Source organism: Hemicordylus capensis, chromosome 2, assembly GCF_027244095.1.
Source record: "Hemicordylus capensis ecotype Gifberg chromosome 2, rHemCap1.1.pri, whole genome shotgun sequence".
In the NCBI taxonomy this organism is placed as follows: Eukaryota; Metazoa; Chordata; class Lepidosauria; order Squamata; family Cordylidae; genus Hemicordylus; species Hemicordylus capensis.
This window is the reverse complement of record NC_069658.1, coordinates 314,224,687-314,247,313: the sequence shown is the minus strand read 5'-3', so window position 1 is coordinate 314,247,313 and position 22,627 is coordinate 314,224,687. Positions and strand designations below refer to the sequence as shown.

Here is a 22,627-nt window from a genome sequence, read left to right as displayed (position 1 = left end):
ACAGCCTCAGAGAGCAACCCTGACCGAATTAAACATTAGTCCATTTAGTTCCACGTGACTGGCAGCACCTCTCCAGAAGTTCAGACAGGGGTCCGTCCGAGGTGTTAGGAAGTGAGCCTGGGACCTTCTGCAGGCAAAGCATGCTCTCTACTAGCCTCTTGTCCTTGCTGGATTGCCCACTTCGCGGAGCAGGCAGCAGCTGTAAGAAACAGCTGCTGCTTCCAGTCACCCATACTCCTCGAGAGGTACAGCGGGCCAAACTCCAGCTGTTGCACCGCCCAGAAACGGGGCGCAGGAGAGGTGGTGACCCCAAGGGCGTACTCTGAGCCCCGCACCCGCCCCGCACCCGGAGCCGGCCTTGTTCCCCGTGGCCACACAAACTTTATTCCCACGGCAATTCATTCTGGCGTGTTTTTTCGGTGCACGCATTTACGTCGTTCTGCGCCCTCTCAGGAGGAGCCGAGAGGAGAGCTCGTCTTTCGTTCCCCTCTTGGGCCACCATCGGCAATTTCTGCGAGCCTGGAGGTCTGAGAGGGGCAGAAGAACATGCCCACGATTCCTTGCCGCTCGCCGCGCACGCCTCGGGCATTTCCTCCCCTCATGGCTCCCCTGCCTGCGCTCCTCTTGGCTTTCGCCCCGCAGACTGGCACAAGCTGCACCCACTCGACCTGCTCCGCTCGGGGAGCTACCCCAGGGGCGGGTGGGAGGAACACGGGGGCTGGCTGGAGGGCGGGGAGCCTGTGCGGCGGCCCGAGAGGCGGTGCCTGCCCATAGGACTGGCCGGGAGGGGGAGTTCTTCAGGCCACTAGACTGGAAGAAGTTCTCCTGCTGAGTTGACAGCACCAGGTCAGTATGTGAGCGAAAGCGGCAGCGAGAGCCTCTTGCGGCGCGGCGGGGACACGAGGGGCTCCGCTTGCCTATCAGGGGCTGCGCCTCAGGGAGCAGCTCTGTCCGTCGGGGCGCGCGCGTGTTTTGTGTCCATGAGGGAGAGCAGAGGCGGGCGGGCGGGCGGGCGGGAGGATGTGTCGGGAGGGACTGGGGCAGACCTGCCCAATAGTGTCGCCGTCTTTCTCTTGGCTCTAGCGGGGCTGCTGCTGTGTGGGGTAGTGGAAGTTCAAAGGGGCTTTGCCTCTAGGCAAGAAGAGAGGGCAGGCACGGAGAGCCAGATCAGGGAGCTCTGCTGCCTCTGGGGAATGAGCGCTTGGGGCAGCAGAGGCAAGCAGCTCCTGTCTCCTCGGAAGGTTGAGTCCTCCTGGGAATGCTAACCTAGGCTCTTGGGGGCAAGGAGCGGGGGGCCGGGCAAGGCAAGGGGCTAGGTCGCAGTGCTCGGGTTGGAGGCGGGGCCCTCGGGCCGTCGGCCCCACCTTTGGGAAGGCTCCTAGCTACTGTTTGTAGAAGGTTACAGGAGGCATGTATGTTTAGCTAAAATTGAGGGAAAACCGGGGGGATGGAGCTTGTGGATGTTACTAAGTGCCCTTCTCCCCCCCGCTCCCCAATTCGAGCACTGGGTCTGTGGGATGTGTGAGTTCATCTCACATCAGGTCTTCAAGGTAGAAAGAAGACTAAGTGTACCACTTAGTGAGCTGAGTGGAAGAGAATACATGCATTCAGCCAAAGTGTGTTCTTCCAGTGTGCATAGTCAATTAACTCATGGTTAATGGATATGCAAGTCAGGTGGGGGGTTGGGGTGTAGTGAGAATTCTGTATAAGTTAAAGCAATCCAGTTGACTTGAATCGAGACACAGCTAGAAAAAAAGGATTGGGGCAAAATGCTTTGTGGCATATGTCATTGTGCATGTATATAACAAATGCATCCATGTGTGTGGATGAAATTAAATGCATTAAAACACTGTTGAAAGAGGGGACAAACTCTTCCATGTCTCCTTCCAGGTCATGGGGCCTGCTTTGGTGTGAGATCATCTTTGTAATGCTGGCTTGAATGGGAAAGAGATATTATCCATAAGAGTTTTGTGTTTGTTATAGTCGGTAGTGCTTAGGTTCATAATCTGGGAGGGGAATGTGCATTTATAGTTGCTCTGTAGAACTGATGCATTAAGATGTGCTTTTGTGGATATATGCCATAGTCCTAGAGAAGTATGTCCACTTTTGCTACATTTGTGATACTAAAATGTTTTCAAAACTAAGGCACCTGTGATGGCACTGGATGAGTTCAGGCAAAACAATGGCAAGGTAGTTTTATTTTCTCACTTGGCAGAGCAACTGGTGGATTTTTTAAATGATAACTCTTCTTTTTGGCTTTCCAACCGCAATAGGGAGTGTAAATGGGGTTCCAAATATAACCCTGCTATAACAGAGACTACTATGTTGTGAAATACATCGTATCTTGGTGTCATATCCCAAGTCTGCAGGAGTGTTTTGTAAGTTTCTCACTGTCATTTCTCCCTAGGGCATTATACACGAAAGACTGCAAGTTCCTGTAATGTTGTAACTTTGAGGCAATATGTGTGAGTTATGATCCAACGTGGTAACAAGGTCATGATTTAATACTACTGTGACAGAGGGCCGGTTTCTTCTGTAGCATTTTGATGATAAGAGGAGGAAGCTGTTGATTTCTTGGAGCCTTATCCTCCTAATGTAAAAAGCATCCTTGCTCTTGATAGAGGCTTGTGAAAAATCAGTGAACTGACTATAATTTTCAAATACAGAGTTCTAACAAAAATATTAAAGCTAAACACACTTCTTAAACATACTTCTGAGAGAGTAAACCCCCCCCCCGAACAAAGTGGCACCTGTTTCTGAATAAACATGCAAATGATTTCACTGTATTTTTTGTGAAATGCCCTTAGCCCTGTGAGAATTATGACACAGTAACTGCTGTCCAAAATACAAACTTATTTTCCAAATAATCACTTCATAATTTAACAGAGTCAATATATACATGTACAAAAATCATAGATGTGTTGATCTATTAGAAACAAAATAAAAAAGCCACAGTTTAGAACAGTAATACCTTTATTGGAACCACTTAGAATATCAAGTTTTTATGTTCTCCAGAACTCTTCTTCAGACTGCACATTAAGCAACATGAGAAACAACATTGGACGTAATGGAAAAGCTCCAAAGTCTGTAATTTGTAATAGTCTTGAGACAGTAAGCCACCTAGTGGCACAGTGGGGAAATGACTTGACTAGCAAGCCAGAGGTTTCCGGTTCAAATCCCCACAGGTATGTTTCTCAGACTATGGGAAACACCTATATCGGGGAGCAGCGATATAGGGAGATGCTGAAAGACATCATCTCATAGTGTGTGGGAGATGGCAATGGTAACCCCCCTACCCGTATTCTACCAGAGACAACCACAGGGCTCTAAGGTCGCCAGGAATCAACACTGACTCAACAGCACACTTTACCTTTACCTTGATACAGTGCTGGAGATTGTATGCAGACTTAAATTAGTCTCTGCTAGATGCAAGATAGCTTCAATTTTCACCCAGGACTACTGGGAAAGAAAAAATTGCTATTTCGCCATCCGCCACTCTCTCTATTTTTTTTAAAACATAAAATATAGCAGTTACTCAGATATGTCTGTAGCATTAAGCAGAACACAATAGTTCCATGCAGAACAGAGATAATAGTTTTAAAAGATGCAGTATTTCGGGGGGGGGGATAGGAGTTGTTGATATCACTAGCACTGCAGTCAGTATAGAATGATTTTTAAAGAGTCCCCTCTTTAACATGAGCTGTCATGTACTGATTGCAGCCTGAGTTACATGGACTGAGGCACTTTCACAAATGAAGCTAAGAACACTTTTGAGCTTGTTTCCACCAGTTTTGTCATATGCTAATGTTGTTAACGTGAAACAGAAAATGAAGAGAAATCAAACATATTGATGGTCCACATTATAGACCAATTTGATGGTCCATATTATAGACCAATTTGAGAAAAAGTAAATTTAAGCCTTGTGTGAGAAAATTATTTTATTGTTTCTCAGTAACATGGTTGAGTCTAGACTGGAACTTTATTCCAAAGCTGTCTCTTGTAATATATTTCCTGGTTATCTGTGTCTGACCGTGTAAAAGTTCATTATGACCCTCTTTCATTCTAATAAGAGGATATAGTGGTGATGATATACGTATTTTCTTTATTTCACTTGCTGTCCTGTCAATTAAGGTATTGCTTTAAAAAAAAAATTAATCCATAATGTAACAACTCTGCTGAGTTTGCTTGAAGGTATTTATGGTCTCCACAGACAATGTTCCATTATATCTATTCTGTATCTACAAAACCATCTGAGACTCAGTCCAGTGAAAGCTTAGGAGCATACATCTATAATGAAATAAATGTAAGAACACACTGCATTCCAACTCCTTACATTTTTTGTTTAGAAAAAAAATCTCATTGATTGATAGATATCTTGAGCTTTCATTAATTCAGCTTATGATAAGGTGTTGGGGAATGGTAACGTTTCCATCTAAGAATATACAGAATTTGATGGTTCAATTTTGTAATGAACCATGTCTATGACACTGATTCAGGGACATATTTTCAGGAGGTACAGTGGGGTTCAGGAAGAAGCTGGTCTTGTGGTAGCAAGCATGACTTGTCCCCATAGCTAAGCAGGGTCTACCCTGGTTGCATATGAATTGGAGACTTGATGTGTGAGCACTGCAAGATATTCCCCTCAAGGGATGAAGCAGCTCTGGGAAGAGCAGGAGGTTTCAAGGTCCCTCTCTGGCTTCTCCAAGATAGGGCTGAGAGAGATTCCTGCCTGCAACCTTGGAGAAGCCACTGCCAGTCTGTGAAGACAATACTGAGCTAGATAGACCAATGGTCTGACTCAGTATATGGCAGTTTCCTATGTTCCTATGTTCCTAAGAAGGGAAGATCAGCAAAAATCGCCCTTCTTTATAGCACATGTGCAGCATTAATCTGGATGTCAACTAGTACACAGTTGGCACATGTGTGGTCCAATTTGCACATGACATATCTATTCAAGTCGGTCCATCAGGCCCTGCACCTGTGCCCAGGATCTATGATCTAGGTTTTGAATTCAAACACCAGATCACAAATTATTTTCCCCCATTGCTTCATATTTAAAAAGCAGTTTGTGATGCAGTTGCTGTTTGAAGAATGAAATAAAATCTGCACTGCATTATGATGATCCTTTAGATCCATGTAAAGGGACTCTCTGGATTGAAGCCCTTATTTTTTCATCTTCATAAAAAACCTTTGAAGCAGAGGATTACAACTTCACACTTTACGAGTTGGAAATCTAGGGCAGATTTGTACAGTCACTTAAATATGACAAATTATCTATGTTTCTTGGCATTTCCCCCCACCATTCTGGCACATGTGCAAGGGCATTAGTTTGTTCATAGAAATAACATGCCATCCAGATAGCAGATATACATGTTGCACATGTATGAGTGCTGAGTAATATCATGCAAGACAGCAAATTGGCATGTATAGTTTCCTATTTGGACACTATAAAAAAAATCCTCTGTAATTGTGTATGGCGCCTAAAGCGTGTCTGAAGCCCCACCCCAACTGGTCTCTCCCCTCCCCTCTCCTCTCTGTGCTGCTCATGATTACAGCAGTGTGCATCTGAAGAGGCAAACGCTGTAACCATGATGGCAGGCATTTCCATGATTGGAGGTCTGATTCCTCCTCATCCCAAAACTCCTGCTGTCATGGTTACCGTGTTTGGCTTTTCAGATGCTTGCTGCTGTAACCATGGGCAGCAGTGGGGGCAGGTTGTGATGGGCTTGGGTGGGGCTTATGACCCGCTTTTGGTATATGTAACCATATACGATTACAGAAGGTTTTTTAATGTCTACCTAGGGCTTCTGATGCTGAGAAATGGCGACTTACAAATTTGTGAGCCTACGTTTCTGAGGCGAAGAGCCCCTGGTGGCGCAGTGGTAAAAGAGCCCCTGGTGGCGCAGTGGTAAAACTGCCGCCCTGTAACCAGAAGGTTACAAGTTCGATCCTGACTAGGGGCTCAAGGTTGACTCAGCCTTCCATCCTTCCGAGGTCGGTTAAATGAGTACCCAGAATGTTGGGGGCAATATGCTAAATCATTATAAACCGCTTAGAGAGCTCCGGCTATAGAGTGGTATATAAATGTAAGTGCTATTGCTATTGCTATTGCTATCTCCTGGCCCACACTAGTTTTGAACTATTAGCAGTTCTCTGATGGCACAGGAAAGCTCCCATTTATCTTTTTTTCTGCCAGGCTGACATAATACAGTACTGCAGCCTAACATCTGATGATGCTACTGTGTGATGCTGCGAGTGGAGCTCACTAGCATGTTTCAATAGCACGTGACTCTGCCCACATCATACAGAGATGCAGTGGTGTTACGTGGTGGGCCTTTGGAAGGGTTAACATTATGCCAGCTCTCTTGAAAAATTCCTTGCCTCGCATACACAGAGCAAGGAATGAGGCAGCTCGCTCACAAATGTAGTTCATGAACTAGAATCAACTGGCTAATGATGCTTCACAAACATGCAGAAGCCACCCCTTTCCCTCATGACTAAGCATATCATCTGCATACCAGGCAGTCTTTGCACAGCTAGGACAAAGTCTATGAATTCAGTACTATGAACAACATCTTACAGAACAAGCAACTTACTTGCTACCTTGCTGGTTGATAATTAGCAATATTAAAGAGAAAAGAAAAGAAAAGAAAAGAAGCTTTAGCGCATGCATGTATGTGGCAAAACCATCCACTGTTGTAGCAAAACCATCATAGATCCAAAGATGCATCTAAAAAGAAACTGAAGAAGGATTCTCACAGGGTTTTACTCACTGATGATTTGCAGCTGTGTGCGTGTGAACAGTTTCCCCTGAAAAGTATTGTGCCTGAGGTGATATCAGAGCTCTGCAGTGTTTGTTCTGTGATGCTGTTCCATAAGGGCAGGCCTACTAATGTTGATTAGCCTCTCCAAGTGCTAGCCACCGATCAGGTTGCACCCAGGGGCTAGTGGGACAAAGAAGGAACATTAATGGCTGTACTCCTACTTGTATAAAAGAGAACATTTACTTTGTTCTATTCCTAGCACTAATTGTGGTACCGAGTGCATCGACCTAAAAGAGAAAAGTGGTGGTCTAGATCATCGGAGCTGGAGAACAATTTATATGCTCTATTAGGCAGAAAGTCAATGGTATTTCATCAGACCCAGGTCCCTTCCCATTCTTTGTTTTTCTTCCCATTCAGTGTGATGATGATTTCTGAAGAACTTGAAAGTGATCTGTCAAGATGTGCCATTTTGGTTGGTTCTTACATTTTTAAACACTCTGGTACAATATTACAAGATATTCCAAGGGCTGAGACAGGTTTTGTTTTTCTAAATAAAAGTATTTCCAATGAAATATGCCTATCAACTGTTCTTTGGCTTTCATAATTATTGTGAAAATGCTAGGTGAATTATGTTAATTACAGTGAAATGGATATTCCAAGTAGCCATAGCCTCCAGCTTATCATATCTTTCTGATCTAGCCCTCAGAGTGCAATGTGGTTTTCTAGCATGGGATTAGGTGGAGCCCCCCCCCTTACCCAGCCCACACACCTTCATACATATGCAAGTACCAAATGCAAGCTATTTTCATAGGATCCAGGATGGACAGTTCTCCAATTCTGAATCCTGCTAGAAACTGCCATTGGCATGTGAGAAGGGAGTGATCAATCCTCTCCTTTCCTTTTGCCCATTCAGAATTTTATTCCCCCAACTGCTTCCTCACTCAAAAGATGCGAGGCCCTTGTATCTTTTCCTCCAAGAGGTGCAGCAAAGCAGTTTGCAAGACAGGCTGCAAGAAGAGAAATGGCTAAGAAGCCTTTCTCTCCTCGGCTCACAGATTTTTTTGCTCCTCTTGTTTATTCCAAAAAGAATTGCATTGCAGGGAGTGGGGAATCATGAAACTAGCTATCTCATGTAGTTTCTTCCAGATCCCTCTGTTACAGTGAGAACTCTGAAAATGTGTGATCTGGTTCCACTAAAGTTCAGGTGTCAGAGGGAGCTGGGAGAGTTTTCAGTGGAATCACTACAGTACTACACTATTGCCTTTCTCTGGTAATTTGTGCACACTATCCCTTTCTACTCCAGAAGCCACAAATTATAAAAATGCCTCTGAAGTTATCCAGAGTAAATTAAACAAAATTCTTCATATTTATATAAAATGAATTTTTTTTAGTGAGTATATCAGGGCTTTCAGGTTACATAAATTGGCAATTTTTAATGTGGGATTCTAGATCTGAATTTAGCTTAGAAGAATGAGTAATATATATTTTTAAAAACTGCAGGTTGGCTTAGTGTCTTCTGTTCTTTGTCATCAAACCACAGTCTCTACCATCAGAGCAGTCTAATATACTTATAGCTGTTGAGGATTGTAAAATAAGTTTCCTCATGCTGTTTTATAGCTTAGCAGCAAGGATGATAACGAAATGCCTGAGGAACTAGAATTCCTTTTGCTTTCTCATGTCTGACTGGGACTACTGTAGATTCCTCTTGTTTTTTATTCCTGTTAAACAGGAAAATATGTAGCTGCTGTTCTTCCATCTATATTTTGGTGAATACAACGTCTACATCCCTTGAAAAACTGTTGTACCTGGAGAAAAAAGGCCCAATTTATACGTACAGCAGAATCAAGGAGAAGGGAAGGAGAGTATATCACTTCAGGTTGCAGGTAGGTGATAATCTACAACCTAAATATTCTCCCATATAAACAGCTGCCAGCACATACAATATTTGCATGTCTGGAAGAAAAGTTGATCAGACTTTTGTGACATGCTATTTTTTTGTGTGTGTGCAGGGAAAATTCTTTTTTTTTTTTTTAGGGACTAAATTTCGAACATGTTTTACCCTACCTGCATCCTGAAGTGTTACAACCCAAGAAGAGTATGATCTCTTGAGTACAATGTTGTCTACATTGCTATAAGGCTACAACCCTAAGCATGCATAGCCATAGAGTTGTAGGGGTTCACATAGGCGATCTAGTAACAACCCGCTACCGTCTGGTTGATGAAAGAAATCTGGAGCCTGAACATCTGCAAGGGATGATTGTCTAGCCTCTGCTTCAAGACCTCCAGAGAGAAAGAGCTCACCCACTCCTAGGTAATTGGTTCCATACTAGCTATCAAGTCTTACAGCATTTGGTAGGATTTATTTCTGAGTAAACAGGTTAAAGATTGGGCAGCTTCAAGACCTACAAATTACATATGGTATTTCGTTTTGTTAGGGCATAGTTATTGGCACAGAAGTAGGCATGCTGGAAGAGTTGGTGTTACAAAGAGAGCACCTGACTAATTTTATCAGGAGTTGCCTTAGGCTGAATTAGACTATTGGCTCCTAAGTCTTCCAGGTCTTGGACAGAGATTGCTCTCAGCCCTGTTACCCCAAATGCTGTTAACTAAGGAATTGAACTTGGAGCTTTTATATATACAAGTCATATGCACTATCAATGAACTATGGTTCTTTGTTTACAAATGGGAGCCTTTTTTATGAGACAGTGTTTGGAGTGGGATTTGCTCCCTACAAATTTGAGCTCCATTTAAAACTCCTTTAAGTTTTTTCTTTCCAATTAGGGTAGCAGTAAAAATAAGTTAGACATTTTGGGAAGGAATGTTAACTAAATATAATTATTCTGTGAGTATCTTGACAAGAACGTGGGTTTTTCTTTTCTTTTTTGAACTGATAGATACTCCATATGTGAATTAAATTAGCATTTCAAGTATGATTTTTGAGAATATTTTTGTACTGAAATTGAGAAAGGAATGCTCAAATCTTATCATCTCAAGGCTGTTCTAATTGTTACTTCAGACCAGGTGATATGCAAAGAAAAATGTAAATTACAGTCTTTTGGAACTAGCTAATTGTTTAAGCAGTGATGGTTAGAAGAACAGGTTTTGCCACCTAAGGGCTGGGGCTTTGATAACCAACATCAGGAACTTGAAGAAAAGGCAACTCACTGTATTTTCTAATAGTCATCTGAACAATATTTTATTTCTCTGGTTATTTATTTTGCCTTTACGGTTATAGAGAAAATATATTCTCTATGTTGGGTTATAGGGAAAGATCTAAGTCTAATCTAAAGAAAATTAATAGAGTCTCAATGCTACAAACATCAATGTAACTTCAGGGAGGGATGACTAACTTCTCCACAATAACTTCAGTGACACTTTAGCCATATTTACGTATTATAAGAGGCCTCATGTACAGCCTCCAAAAGTGCACCAGAAGTCCTACCCAGCACGATATTGACCCAACCACTGCCAGGAGGTCACTCATGCTTACAGTGTTCATCCGAAGAGGCAAATACTGTGGCGGCAGATACTTCTGTGATCAGCAGGCCCGGGCACCCAAGCCTGCCAATCATGGAAGTGCCCCCCCCCCCCCATCATGCTTACAGCATTCACTTCAGACATACTCTGTATCTGTGAATGACACGCTGGGGGTGGGGGGAGTAAACGATGCTCCAGATGGGATTTGCAGGGCACTTTTGGAGGCTCCTTCTTCTAATGTGTGAATAGGGTTTTAAGCATAGCTAGATTCCTTTGAGAGAGAGAGAGAGAGAGAGAGAGAGAGAGAGAGAGAGAGAGAGTGTGTGTGTGTGTGTGTGTGTGTGTGTGTGTGTGTGTGTGTGTGTGTGTGTGAGAAAAGTTTAATTGTATTATTTGTCTTAGCTTACTGGCCTGGTTGTGAGACTTCCTATTTCAGCAAATAAGGGCACAGAGGTATGAATTCTTATTTGCTACACCGGAAATATGCTTTACAAACTGAGTGATCTATAGCACTGCTATTTGATACCCTGGCCCTTATTTTTAGGATTAGGGCGTGAAAGCTAATGCTCGAGCCACTACAACCTGTGAGAGAGTACTGAACGTTGCCTGGCAGTTTTTATTTTGTAGAAGCATGTTTAGTTGGAAGCAGTTTTCCAGCCCTTTTTCCCAGAAGAAAAAGTTAATATTCTTTTCTTCAGCTGCATCCAGTTATTCCCAGAACTGAGCATTGCTTGTGGGTGTACAAATTTGCCCATAAGCTGATGGTGTGTTTCTAAAGGAAACATGAACCCATGAACTTTGTCATGAACCCTGCCGCCTATTAAGATAATCTGTGGAGGTCCAGTTACGCTTGCCACTGGCTCGTTTGGTGGTGACTCGGGACCAGGCCTTCACTGTGTCTGCCCCAGGGCTTTCTTCTCTCTGTAATAATAAAAGCTTCTCCATCTCTTATTGCTTTTAGAGAGATGCTCAAGACACACCTGTTTTCTCAGGCTTTTAACTGAAATTAATTCTAAACTGTTTTTATCCTATGAAATTGTTTTAACTCTTTATTCCAAGGAATTGATTTTAAAGCATTATCTCTGATTTCTAATGCTACTTCCTATCTTGACCCTTTTGCCAGAAGCTTGTGGGGAAAAGGGATACAAATGAGGTTGGAGGTGTTCAAACCATTTTATGACTGAAGAAGCACAAACCATTGCTTTCTAAATTTTAAGGAAGCTAAGAATTGACTTACCTGTTATCTTCTTATAATCCGTGCCAGAGCAGTGGGGAAGCAGCTCATGCTGGTAGCTTGCCTCCCACTCACCCCACCAATTGTTGGAGAATTACATGAAAGAAAAGCACCTTTTATGTACTCAATTTTTTCTCTCTTTCAGAAACCTAAAATACACCCCAAAATAGCCTTTGACCTTTTTGTGCCTCTCCCATATTATTTTCTGATGCCACCACTGCTGCTATGCTGGTTAGAATTGGTTACTGTGTTGTTCCTCAAGCTGGAAAAAGAAATAAGCTATGATTGGGAGTTCTTTGCTTATGGATGAAAGTATGAATGTGCTATCACTATCAAACCAGTAGCCCTCATAATAAATTTAAAATAAATAGATTCATAGGTGTTTAATACAAATGTTTCATAAGTTTGTATTACCATTAATGAGTTTGCATTAACATTAACCTATTTGTTTCGTACAACATTTGTGTCTATTATTATAATGTTGTGTTATATAGGAAGCTGCCTTATACCAAATCAGACCATTGGCCCATCAAGCTCAGTATTGTCTCCACTTACTGGTAACAACTCTTGACAGTTTCAAGCAGAAGTCTTTTCCAAACCTAACTGGAGAATCCAGGAATTGGAGCTGCAACCTTCTGCATGCAAAGCAGATACTCTACCTCTGAGCTATGGTCATATCTGCTAAGGGGAATATCATACAGCACACAGTGCTTGCATGTGGTCACCTATCCTACTGCTGCCAATGATTCCTCTTTGACCTATCTGTGCTGATCTTTTGACCACAATGTTATGTTGGTCATCATTATGGGAATAGCTTGAATGGAAATGTTATTCCTGATCACTTATTGGTAGTTCTTCATTTTCCTTAAGACACATTTTCTATAGCAGCAAAGAGTTAAGAACTTGCATCAAAGAGCTGACCCCATGGATCATTCACTATTGCATCCATGGTGTGATGTAATGTTGTGGTTGTGAAAGTCGCGTGTTCATCTTTCAATTCATTTTTGACTGACATGATGCCAGTTCTAAGTAGGCGAAAGTTCAAGTGAAGATTTAAAAAGTCGTTCCACGCATCTTATCTTTGTTTTAGAAATAAAAAAATGTACTTTTCCAAACAAGAAGCATTTCTCCACATAGAAAAATGCACAGGATAGCTTGGAGGATTTTGCAAGGCTGTGACATGTCCTGTGCTCAACTGTATTTTGGAATATTTGTAATATCTTTGCTTTGAAACATACAGGCATTTTGTTTTCAAGATGCTTTGTATACATTCTTTTTTGAAAAACAACGTTAGACAGGAATTCTGGGATGCAGGAACAATTTCCTGATGAGGCAGAAATGAAGACAGCTAGGAAAATGAAAATCAAGGATTGGCAGACAAGTTGGTTTGTAAGTCCTGATGCTGAGGGTAATTATCTCCTTTGGTTTTGATTTAAGGAACATATTAATATGGAAGAAAACTCTCAGAGGCTGCCTTAGAACCATTTCTCCAAACCAGTCTGCTTTTGAAATATTCCTGTGTTGGGCATCATATGGGGTTCTCTGTATTTGTGAAGGCATGACAGTACTAGTCTCGCTGTCTTTTGAGAATATTAAAAAAATTATTTGTGGTCCAGTGGTCCCAAGCAGAGGATTATAAAGAAATGAGTATAGTAATGAACTCCATTCTCTTTCCCTGCTATCAGCTAGGAAGTATAGTAACTTCTTCATTCTGAAAGAATGTATGTTTGTCTGTATTGTTGTATATACCAGTGTGCCCAGTGGCATCTGAGGCTGCATAATCACTTGCATTTTTCTACCATTTTGTTGAGCTGTTGTAGTGGCTGAATGTGAAGGTTTGCAGAGAGAGAGAGAGAGAAAGAGAAAGATCAATTTTAAAATTTTGATATCATCACAGCATTGTTAATAGGCAATTTTTCCCCAGAGATAGGCCATCCTTCAACACTGGGTTATGTTTCAGGCATGCTCAAAGCAGACAGGAAGTAGTTAAACTTTTAGCCTTGCCTCTGTCATCAGAGGGTGCTAAACAGTTTTGTCCCTGTCTTGCAGAAGGTAGCAACTTCTACAGAGAGCTCAGTGTGTTTTTTCTTCTTCTATTCATCTAAGGCCTTTATTCTTCCCTTCCCTTCTCCTGGTCTATTCCTCCCGCCGCGACCCACCCCACCCCAGATTGTGTGAGGGTGGGGAGGGAGCCATGCAATTCTGACACAAAATAAAGCTTATACAAAATACCTTTTTGAGTTTTTGATTCAGGTGATTGACAATTTTCAAACTGTTAATTTTCTTTTTCTTTCTCCTTGTGGGCTTCTCCTCCCCCCTCCCCTGCATCCTTCCCAAATGGGGGACATGCTCCCAGGGCAAGGCCCCTATCTGAGAGAAGTTGCACTTTTTATGAACCGCACCCAACAGAGCTACCGCTCCAAGTCCAATCGGCTTCTCCTTCTGAGCCAACCCACCACAGTGGGGACGATTTTACCCAATCTACCCTCTCAATCTATACACCCTATGGCACTGGCATCATTGTCTTCCTCTTCTTCAGACCATAGATCCAATCCTGACTCTCCAAGAAAAGAGGAAGGCGAACTATCTGAGGAAGAAACTCCTTAGCAAACATCTATTTCTCCCCATCTGTTTCCTACAGCAGATTTCGAGGTCCTCCTGGCCAAAGCCAAGACGACCTCGAAATCTGCTGTGGGAAACAGATGGGGAGAAATAGATGTTTGCTAAGGAGTTTCTTCCTCAGGTAGTTCGCCAAAGCCTGTTCCTGGCCAAAGCCAAGAGGACCATCAAGGATGTCACCACAGCAGATATTGCCCAAGACCCCTCATCCTTGGATCAGGAGGTATTCCCTGTCTCAGCTGCTCCTAAGCCCAGTCTTCCCTTCCCTACCATGTTCAAAAACATGACAACAGCAGAATGTAGGTGCATGTCCTAGAAAAATGTATACACTCCTGCAGGAAATGCAATCATTAATTGCTTTTCCATCTGTAGATCCTCCTGTAGCCCAATTGCTCTCAAACCCGGTCCTTAACACAGAATGCCAAGAACAACTATAGACAACAGAAGACAAGAAATGTGAAAGCCTCCTCAAGAAAACTCACAAGGTATCCACAACCATCACAGGAGTGAAGACTGTCACCAATTCTATGTTCACACACACTTCATTCTCTGGTAAAGAACTGGTCCAATTAGTCCCACCCGAGAACATCAAACTATATCAGGGCCACTGTTGCCTCAAATAGGGATTTCCAGACGATATTGACTACAACTCCCATAACCCCCAGCAAAATGCCTTTGCAGCTGGGGATGCTGGAAGTTGTAGTGAACAACATCTGGGAATTCCTGTTAGAGGGAACACTGGTCAGGGCATAAACAAGATGGTGAAGACAGCTGCTTTCATGGCTGACTCCAGTCTGGACTGTATTCCACAAGCATCCAGTGCAATGGTTTCTGGTGTAGCAATCTGGTGATAATTGTGGCTAAAGAACTGGTCCATGGACACAAAATTTGGGTTAAGGCTCTTGTCATCCCCTTTCTTGGACAAGAAGCTCTTCAGAGAATCACTTGATCCCATCCTTGTGGAAACACATGATAAAAAGAAGTCACTGCCTTCATCCTGAAGAAACACACAGAGACCTTTTCTGCCACGCATTCCTCTCGACAGTCCATACCAACCCATGGAACTTCACCTGGCCACTTCAGAAATACATGCAACTCCTCCTTCAAACCTCAGCCCGTTTGCCCCGGCCTGGTGCCTCATTACTCAAGATTTATGGCCACTGCATACAGTCACAGAAGGCTACACCATCTACTTCTCTTCCCTGTCTCCCGCTCATCACTACATCATTACCCCCAAATCTCGCAATTCTCAGAAACACCTCAGGATGGCAGAAGCAGTTCCTCACCTCCTCCAGATCCAGGTGATAGAGTTCGTTCTGTCAGATACATGCTTAGGCGTCTACTCTATTCTCTTTTTTGTCCCCAAGAAGGATGGGTCCTGGAGAAAAGTCCTGGACCTAAAATGCCTGAACAGATCAGTCAGAAATTCAGGATGGAATCTCTCTGAACCATCAAGGTGGCGGTTTGCTGCAACAATTTCCTTGCCTCGATCGACCTTTCAGAAGCCTAACTCCACATACCCATTCACCCAAGCCACAGAAAATTCCTTTGCTTCTGCTACAACAGCCAGCATTATCAATACCACACTCTTCCATTTGGGCTATGCTCAGCCCCATGGGTCGTTATGAAGATCCTGGTCACCCTGGTGGTACGCCTATGTCTCTCAGGAGTTCACCTCCATCCCTATCTGGGTGACATCTGATCCACTCTCCGTCTATTCCAAAGGCCCACCAGGATGTTTGGTGCACCCTGCATCTCCTCAACCGTCACGGCTTCCTAACCGAGCCTCAGCAGATCTGATGCTGCTGTCCCAGGTGCTTTGACCCATAATAGCATGCCTGGAGTGCACCCCATGGGCAAGATGGCACTCGCGCCCCCTCCAATAACTCATCCTCCCCTTCTAGGACAAAAACCTCATGCACATACACAGGCCAATTCATCTTCCAAACTCATCTTCCACACAAAGTCAAACGCTACTTCACATGGTGGCTCTCTGAATCGACTGTCAAGGGGCTTCCTCTGTCAGATCCCCACAGGATCATGTTAGATCCCAGGACCTTGTCCTGCCGTCATTCTGCCCCATCCCCTCCCCAACCCATAAAAAAGATTTGGCACACCCTGGATGTCTACTGGGCTCTGTGAATCCTGTGGCTCTGTGTATGAAGCCTCCAATCTCCTGGTTCAGGATAACATCACGGCACACTCTACCTGCAGTGTGTCGACCTTGGTTGCCTTTTCTGCCCAGATCCACTTATGGAAATTTGCAGAGTGGCCACGTCTTTCAGAAATTTGCAGAGTGGCATGGTCTTTCTCCATGCCATTCATCAAACACTATAAGATATCATCCTTCCAGACTTCTCAGGCTTCCTTCAGCTGCACAGTCCTGCAACAAGTGGTCTAATGACTTCCATTCCTTCCCAACAAAACTCAGCTTGGGCACATCCCAATGTTGAAGGATGGCCTGCAGTCTCTTGGAGGGAAAGGAACATTGGTTCTTACCATGAAGGGTTCTTTCCCCCAGGGATTATAGGCCATCCGACCCACCCTCGGATGTATATATGTTGTTCTTCCGCACTCAGGGGAAGGGGCTCAGTTTGTCGGATAGCCACGGGAGGGCATACAGCCTTCCAGGGCACCCCATTTCCTATTGTTATTTCTGACACTTGTTCTTCTATAGTATATGTGATGTGATAGTTTCTCACATTTTTTGGCTACCATAGCCATTGTTTTTCTCTATATACTGTCGTAGTTTTTCTGCTCTCTTTGCAAATGAAGTCACAGAACTGGTGCTTGGCACCCTCTGGCACCAGGGGCAAGGCTACAAGTTTAATTACTTCCTGTCTGATTCGAGCATGCCTGAAACACAACCTCATGTTGAAGGATGGCTTACGATCCCTGGTGGTGGTGGGGGGGAACCCTTCATGGTAAGAACCAATGTTCCTTTCTATATCAAAGTTCTCACGTTGCCACTTGACATGAGAGAAATTTTTGCAGGTTGTACTGTGAATATACAGAAGTTCCTTTTGCATTAGTTCCTGAAGAAAGGTTCACAAATTGGGAACATTTCTAAATGTTAGTTCCTTTTACAGCTTTTTTGTTGTGTCAAATTATGTTATGTGCTTTATAAACCCAAACATACACTGGCCCTGGTGCAATCTGTGACAGAAGCAGACAAAACACTTCAGAGGACTCAGATTAAAACTGTGGCAGGGTGGTGGGGGCTAGGGGGGGATTATGCCATATACTTTAAACACTGACTTGCAGTGCAATCCTTAAACCACCTATACCTGCATAGATTTGTTGGAGTCACCTGAACTACTACAGAGTAAAGGACTCTTGATCCAGTAAAAGTCAGTGCATCACAGCCCTCTGATTGGATATTTTTAACTGACATTGGGAAAGATATAGCAGACTTTGGTTTTGAGAAGATCTTGGATCACTTATCACTGTGGCCCTGTGCAGACAAAACACTTAGTAATGATTTATTTTCATGGTTTGTCTTCCATATAATAACCATGTGTAAGTGTTACATTGATCTCAGGGCTCTTCACATATGATACTTCAATATTGGCTTTTCAAAATATTAAAACATTGAAGGAGGTATGAATAACAAGCCTTAGATTTTTTTAAAATTCAACTTATTTAAATAATATGCCAGCTGTTTTAGCAAAGAAATATTGTTGTGCGAGTACTTGCCTTGTATGGTGTACCTGCACCATGCATGGGGTTCTTGTACTGTTCTGGCAAGGGCAATGGGGGCTCAGGGGCACTGTTCCAGTACTCTTGCATGCCATTAAATGGGCCTACCTGTATTTGACTCACAGGGACCGTGGAGAAGTAAGGTGGAAATCAAAGCTTCTCCTATTATCTTCCCTTTCAACTGGTTATGGAGATGTGCTTCTGGCTCATGGACTCAGGTGGAATTCGAGCATCACTTTTCAATTTATACATCAGCAGAACTACTGAAGATATCTAAGCCTATACCCAGCTATAACTGTTGAATTCCCAGTTTCTTGGCAGTTTACCCTTCAGTATTTCAGCTGCTAGAGACAGTTCAAAACTTTAAATGGAAGTTCATAAAGTTGGAATTCTTTGATGTAGGGTTTTTAAAAAAATGATTATAGTATTTGGTCTATGGGAGAGTCAGTTCTGAAGTTAATTTATAACTAAAACAAATGAATCTATAAAAAGAAGAATGGTTACATAAGAAATATGTCAAGAAAAGGGAGGCCCAGATAAGGGATATCTGAACCTGTTTGGTTCCAGTGATTTTATGACTGGAATTCAATTATAGGTGTGTTGGGAGTAGCAAATCATAATTCTGTAAATTAATGGGACACAAATATCTTTATCAATTCTGTATGCGTTCACATGCAATGTTCAATCCTGCCTTCTGTAAATAAACTCTTAGCAGCTACGCTGGACACCTTGGCCGAAACTCAGTACTATAGCAATAGAAATGCAGATACAGCAACAGGTGAATCATTTTTCAAACATACATGCTGATATGAAGCACTTTTTAAATGATATTAACTAAATCAACTGATGTTTTTAAAGGACCATTTGATTTTGCACTACCAGTATTTTTCTTCTTCATACCTCAGAATGCTTGATATTATAGAAGTGACAGATACAAAATACATGGTTTTTCTGTGATAATGAAATTGCATTTACTTATATGTATATGTGATTCATATGTTCTATGTTCACTTCAGGTGGTTTTTATCTAATGTGGATAATTACTTGGTATTTACTTAAGGCTGGCAGATTAGCCTCAAGTTGACTGCAAAGTAACTGCTGTGACCTACTCTAAATAGATTTTTAAAATTGCCTACTACTTGTTTCTCAGAAAAATAAATCAGTACCACTTCCCAATCATTTAAAGGCAACGGGCTTTTTGGGCTTTTTTCTGAAATATAAGCCTTATTCACACATTAGGCTTGTTCACACAATTGTTTGAATCTAGGTTAAATGTGAGTTACCAACATTGAAGTGGTTGTGTGAACTCTTACCAAGGAGGTTTATGGACCAAGATTCCCACCTTGGCATGGTTTCACACAATCACAATAATGCTGGTAACCCACATTACACCTAGATTCAAATGACTGTGTGAACAAGCCTATTATGTCAAAAGCGACCACGTGAATAGTCAGTTGATGGGGCCTTACCCAGATTTACTTTAAAAGTGAACACATGTGCAGTCATTTACACAAAAACATGAAGCACAGACTCCTGTATGCATGTACAGCTTCATGTCTGAATAGCAATATAGTGAGGCAGAGAGGTGTCATGAAGGTCTTTGGGGTATAATCTGAAGGCCCAGATGCAGGCATTTGAAGGTCTGAGTCTGGTCAGTGCCTGGATGACCGACTGCCTGGGAACCCTAAATTGTCTTGAGCTTCATGATGGAAGAAAAGTGGAATATAAACATGTATTTATTAAGGCAAAACACTATCTTTACTCTGGCTTGCTTTACTCCATATGTAAGAATAAACACAATGGTCCCAATCCAGTGACAGAAATCCTAGTTTAGAAATGGCTTGCCATGCACAGATGATAGCTCTGCTGAAATGAGAGCTTAAAAATAAGTTGCTTGGGAGATGGGTTTAAGCTCCTCCAACCAGCAACTGGTATTTGTGTTCATGTGTGAATAATGTGTGAATATTTGTGTTCATGTGTTGAAATAAGTCCCTCCCCATCACTGGCAACTTGTAAAAAGGCACTGAAGACTCATTTATTCACCCAGGTTTTAAATTAGATTTACAGTTTTAATAGTTTTGAATGTTGGGTTTTGAATTATTTTAGTGTTTTAATAATTTTTAATTTTGTTTCGTTTGTATTGTTTTTGTTGTACACCAGAGACACAGGTTTTGGGTGGTATATAAATATGTTAAATAAAATAAATCATGTAAATGCAGAATAGGAAGTGGGAGAGATGCATTTTAGAATCAAATGTATATCCCAGCCCGTGCTCATCACATTCATGTTACATGACTTAGGGCCAAGGTTTGCCTCTACCTGTATGAATTTGCCAGCCCCCTGTCAGAGGTGCACCTAGGTAATTTTGGAGCCTGGACCTGAAGGCCTTTGGAGGCCTCACACTGCAAGTTAAACATCATTTTTTAACATGTAGGTTCTTTAGGGGACAAACCACGTCATCCAGGACAGACAAAAGAGGATTTGGGGCCCTCCGGGGGCAGGGTGTGAGGAGGCCCTGGACTTTGGTCCCAGAGTCCAGGGATAAGAGCGTCTCTGCCCCCTGTTATCATCTAGTGAGGTTTTCTTGTACATTCTTCTGCCTTCAGAAGCCAGATTGCTGATGATATTTGAGAGGGCATTTTCTGTGGTGGCACCCATGATGTGGAATTCCTTGACACAGGAACTAAGATTAGCCAACTGCTGGCATCTAAATAGTGTGTGTGTGTGTGTGTGTGTGTGTGTGTGTGTGTGTGTGTGTTTAAAAAAAACCACCTTGGTGTCATTCTGTAGTGCTGGCTGTTGTCGTTAGTTGCTGTTGTTGTTTGCTACAGTTTTGTTGCTGTCCTTACTAGCCCTCCTAATATCAGTGCCCACAAGCACTCTTGTGCAAGAGCGCAAATACTTTTGCAGTTTGCTCATGTTCCAGAAGTGCTCTGTTAGAGTGAAAACATGTAATCAGACCATCGGAAAATATACTTATTTAGGGAAATATGTATCACAAAATGAATATTTTAAAACAAACAAACATGGACAGACATAGCACAGACATCTCCAAGAGTGCCAGAAGTTGGGATAATCATAGTGTTGTCATTCAAAATCCAACAGGTCTTGAATGGAACAAATGGTGATATGGGTTGACCAGAATTATTACATTCCAGTTACATGTATAAAAATAAATATTATTATTGTTCATTTACATAGCACCATTCATGTGCATGTCACTTTGCAAAGAATGAGAAGACAAGTCCCTGCCCTGGAGGGCTCACAATGTGAAAATAGATAAAAGGTAGACAAGAGAGAAGAGCAGGAAAATGGGATAAACGCTGGGAAATAGGCAATTATTTCACAATTATTTGTGAACCACCTGCGAGCCCGGTGATTTACACGATCAGCAAAAATCGGGCTAGGTTCTCCTAGCCCGATTTTGCTGATCGTGAGAATAGCCCCAATGTATATGATGATGATGATTGATGATGATGAAAGCCTTTCTCTGAAATAATAGGCCCAGTCCAAGAAGGGTTAGTCATGCTTAAGGGTATTAATAGGACTCTGGTAATAATTAATATATCCTGTGGACTTCAAGGAAACTCATCTATCTATCTATCTATCTATCTATCTATCTATCTATCTATCTATCTATCTAATGCAATCATAACACTGTAATGTTGAAAGGGTCTTTGGAGTCTTATCCAAAGAATAATATCCAAAATATCCAAAAAGGAATATTGTATGAAAATTTAGATATGAAAATTTGGGGCCGGGGGAGAGCTTGATTTCACATCCTCCTTAAGTCTGGGTCTGCTTCAAGAAATAAGTTGGGGAAATACCTTTGTTACACTTCTGTTTAATTTAGTTGACACACCATATGACTCTCCTCTAGGGATACTTTGGACATCTATCAAGACCTCATTGTTGTGTACCACAGAAATATATGGAAGGCCTTTCTCCAGAATTTTGTCACTGCTGTTTTCTTTATCTGTGAAGGAAGATAACTCCCAATGGAGAAATTTTATGCTAGCTTGATCTTAAAATAAAATTTAAAAAAAAATCTGAGGGAAAGGTCACATCCTAATAACTGTGACAATCTAAATTCCCAGAGAGTTTTAAAATGATGCTGCATGACTACTGCACTGACAATTTTCCAGTAACAAGTTATTGAAATGCTGCCAGGGAATGTCCTCCATGTCGAAGCACAATTAGTGGAATAAGGTTCCATATGGCAGTACATAACGATCCAGTTCTCTACTTGGTTGACATATGTGTCTCTTCTTTGCCTTTAGAGTACCTTTTTTGTTGTGGCAATTATGTCAGCTGTGCCAAAACTTCTGGTGATTTGCATCAGAGCTTGGTGTAAGGAAGGTCTGCAAAATCATTGGAAGCGGTGCGTGGGCAAGCGGGCACAGACAACAGAAATGATAGCTAAGTATCAGGAACAGAATGAGATAAATATTCTATTTATTTTTCTTTGCTGAGTGAAATAAGCTCCATATAAGGAAGTTATTAATTAACAAGACCTAGAACTGTCAGTGTTGTCTTATCCCTGAAGACACTAGATGGAGAAGAGTAATGTATGTAATGGCTGCTCAATGATTTGGAATGCTTTTCTATATTCCCAGCAGTCCCAATTCAAAGAAATCTAGTCATATCTAAGGCCTGTTAAAAGCAACAAGATTTAAGTTAGTCTTCGACTAATGTGTCCCACTGAGTTCAACAGGACTTGAACATGACTCAAATTTTTGCTGACTGGTGCAAGTATCCTAAGGGTTCAGCTGGCCACTTTCTAAGTTCAATTCATTTAGCAGGATTATACATATGTTTCTTATGCCTCAGTCAC

At 42.2% G+C, this 22,627-nt stretch overlaps 1 protein-coding gene across 2 annotated transcripts in view; it reads left to right on the top strand.

Annotated features, from left to right (window-relative positions):
- The first annotated feature begins 696 nt into the window (after nt 1-696).
- PPARG (peroxisome proliferator activated receptor gamma) overlaps nt 697-22,627 on the top strand; it is a 91,727-nt gene continuing 69,796 nt past the window's right edge. The window contains exon 1 of one of the 2 annotated variants that reach the window (XM_053288124.1): nt 697-846. The gene's annotated coding sequence lies outside the window, so the exon portion shown is untranslated. Of the gene's footprint in view, nt 847-8,580; nt 8,648-22,627 lie in introns of those variants that run through there. The other variant, XM_053288125.1, reaches the window with a different exon arrangement.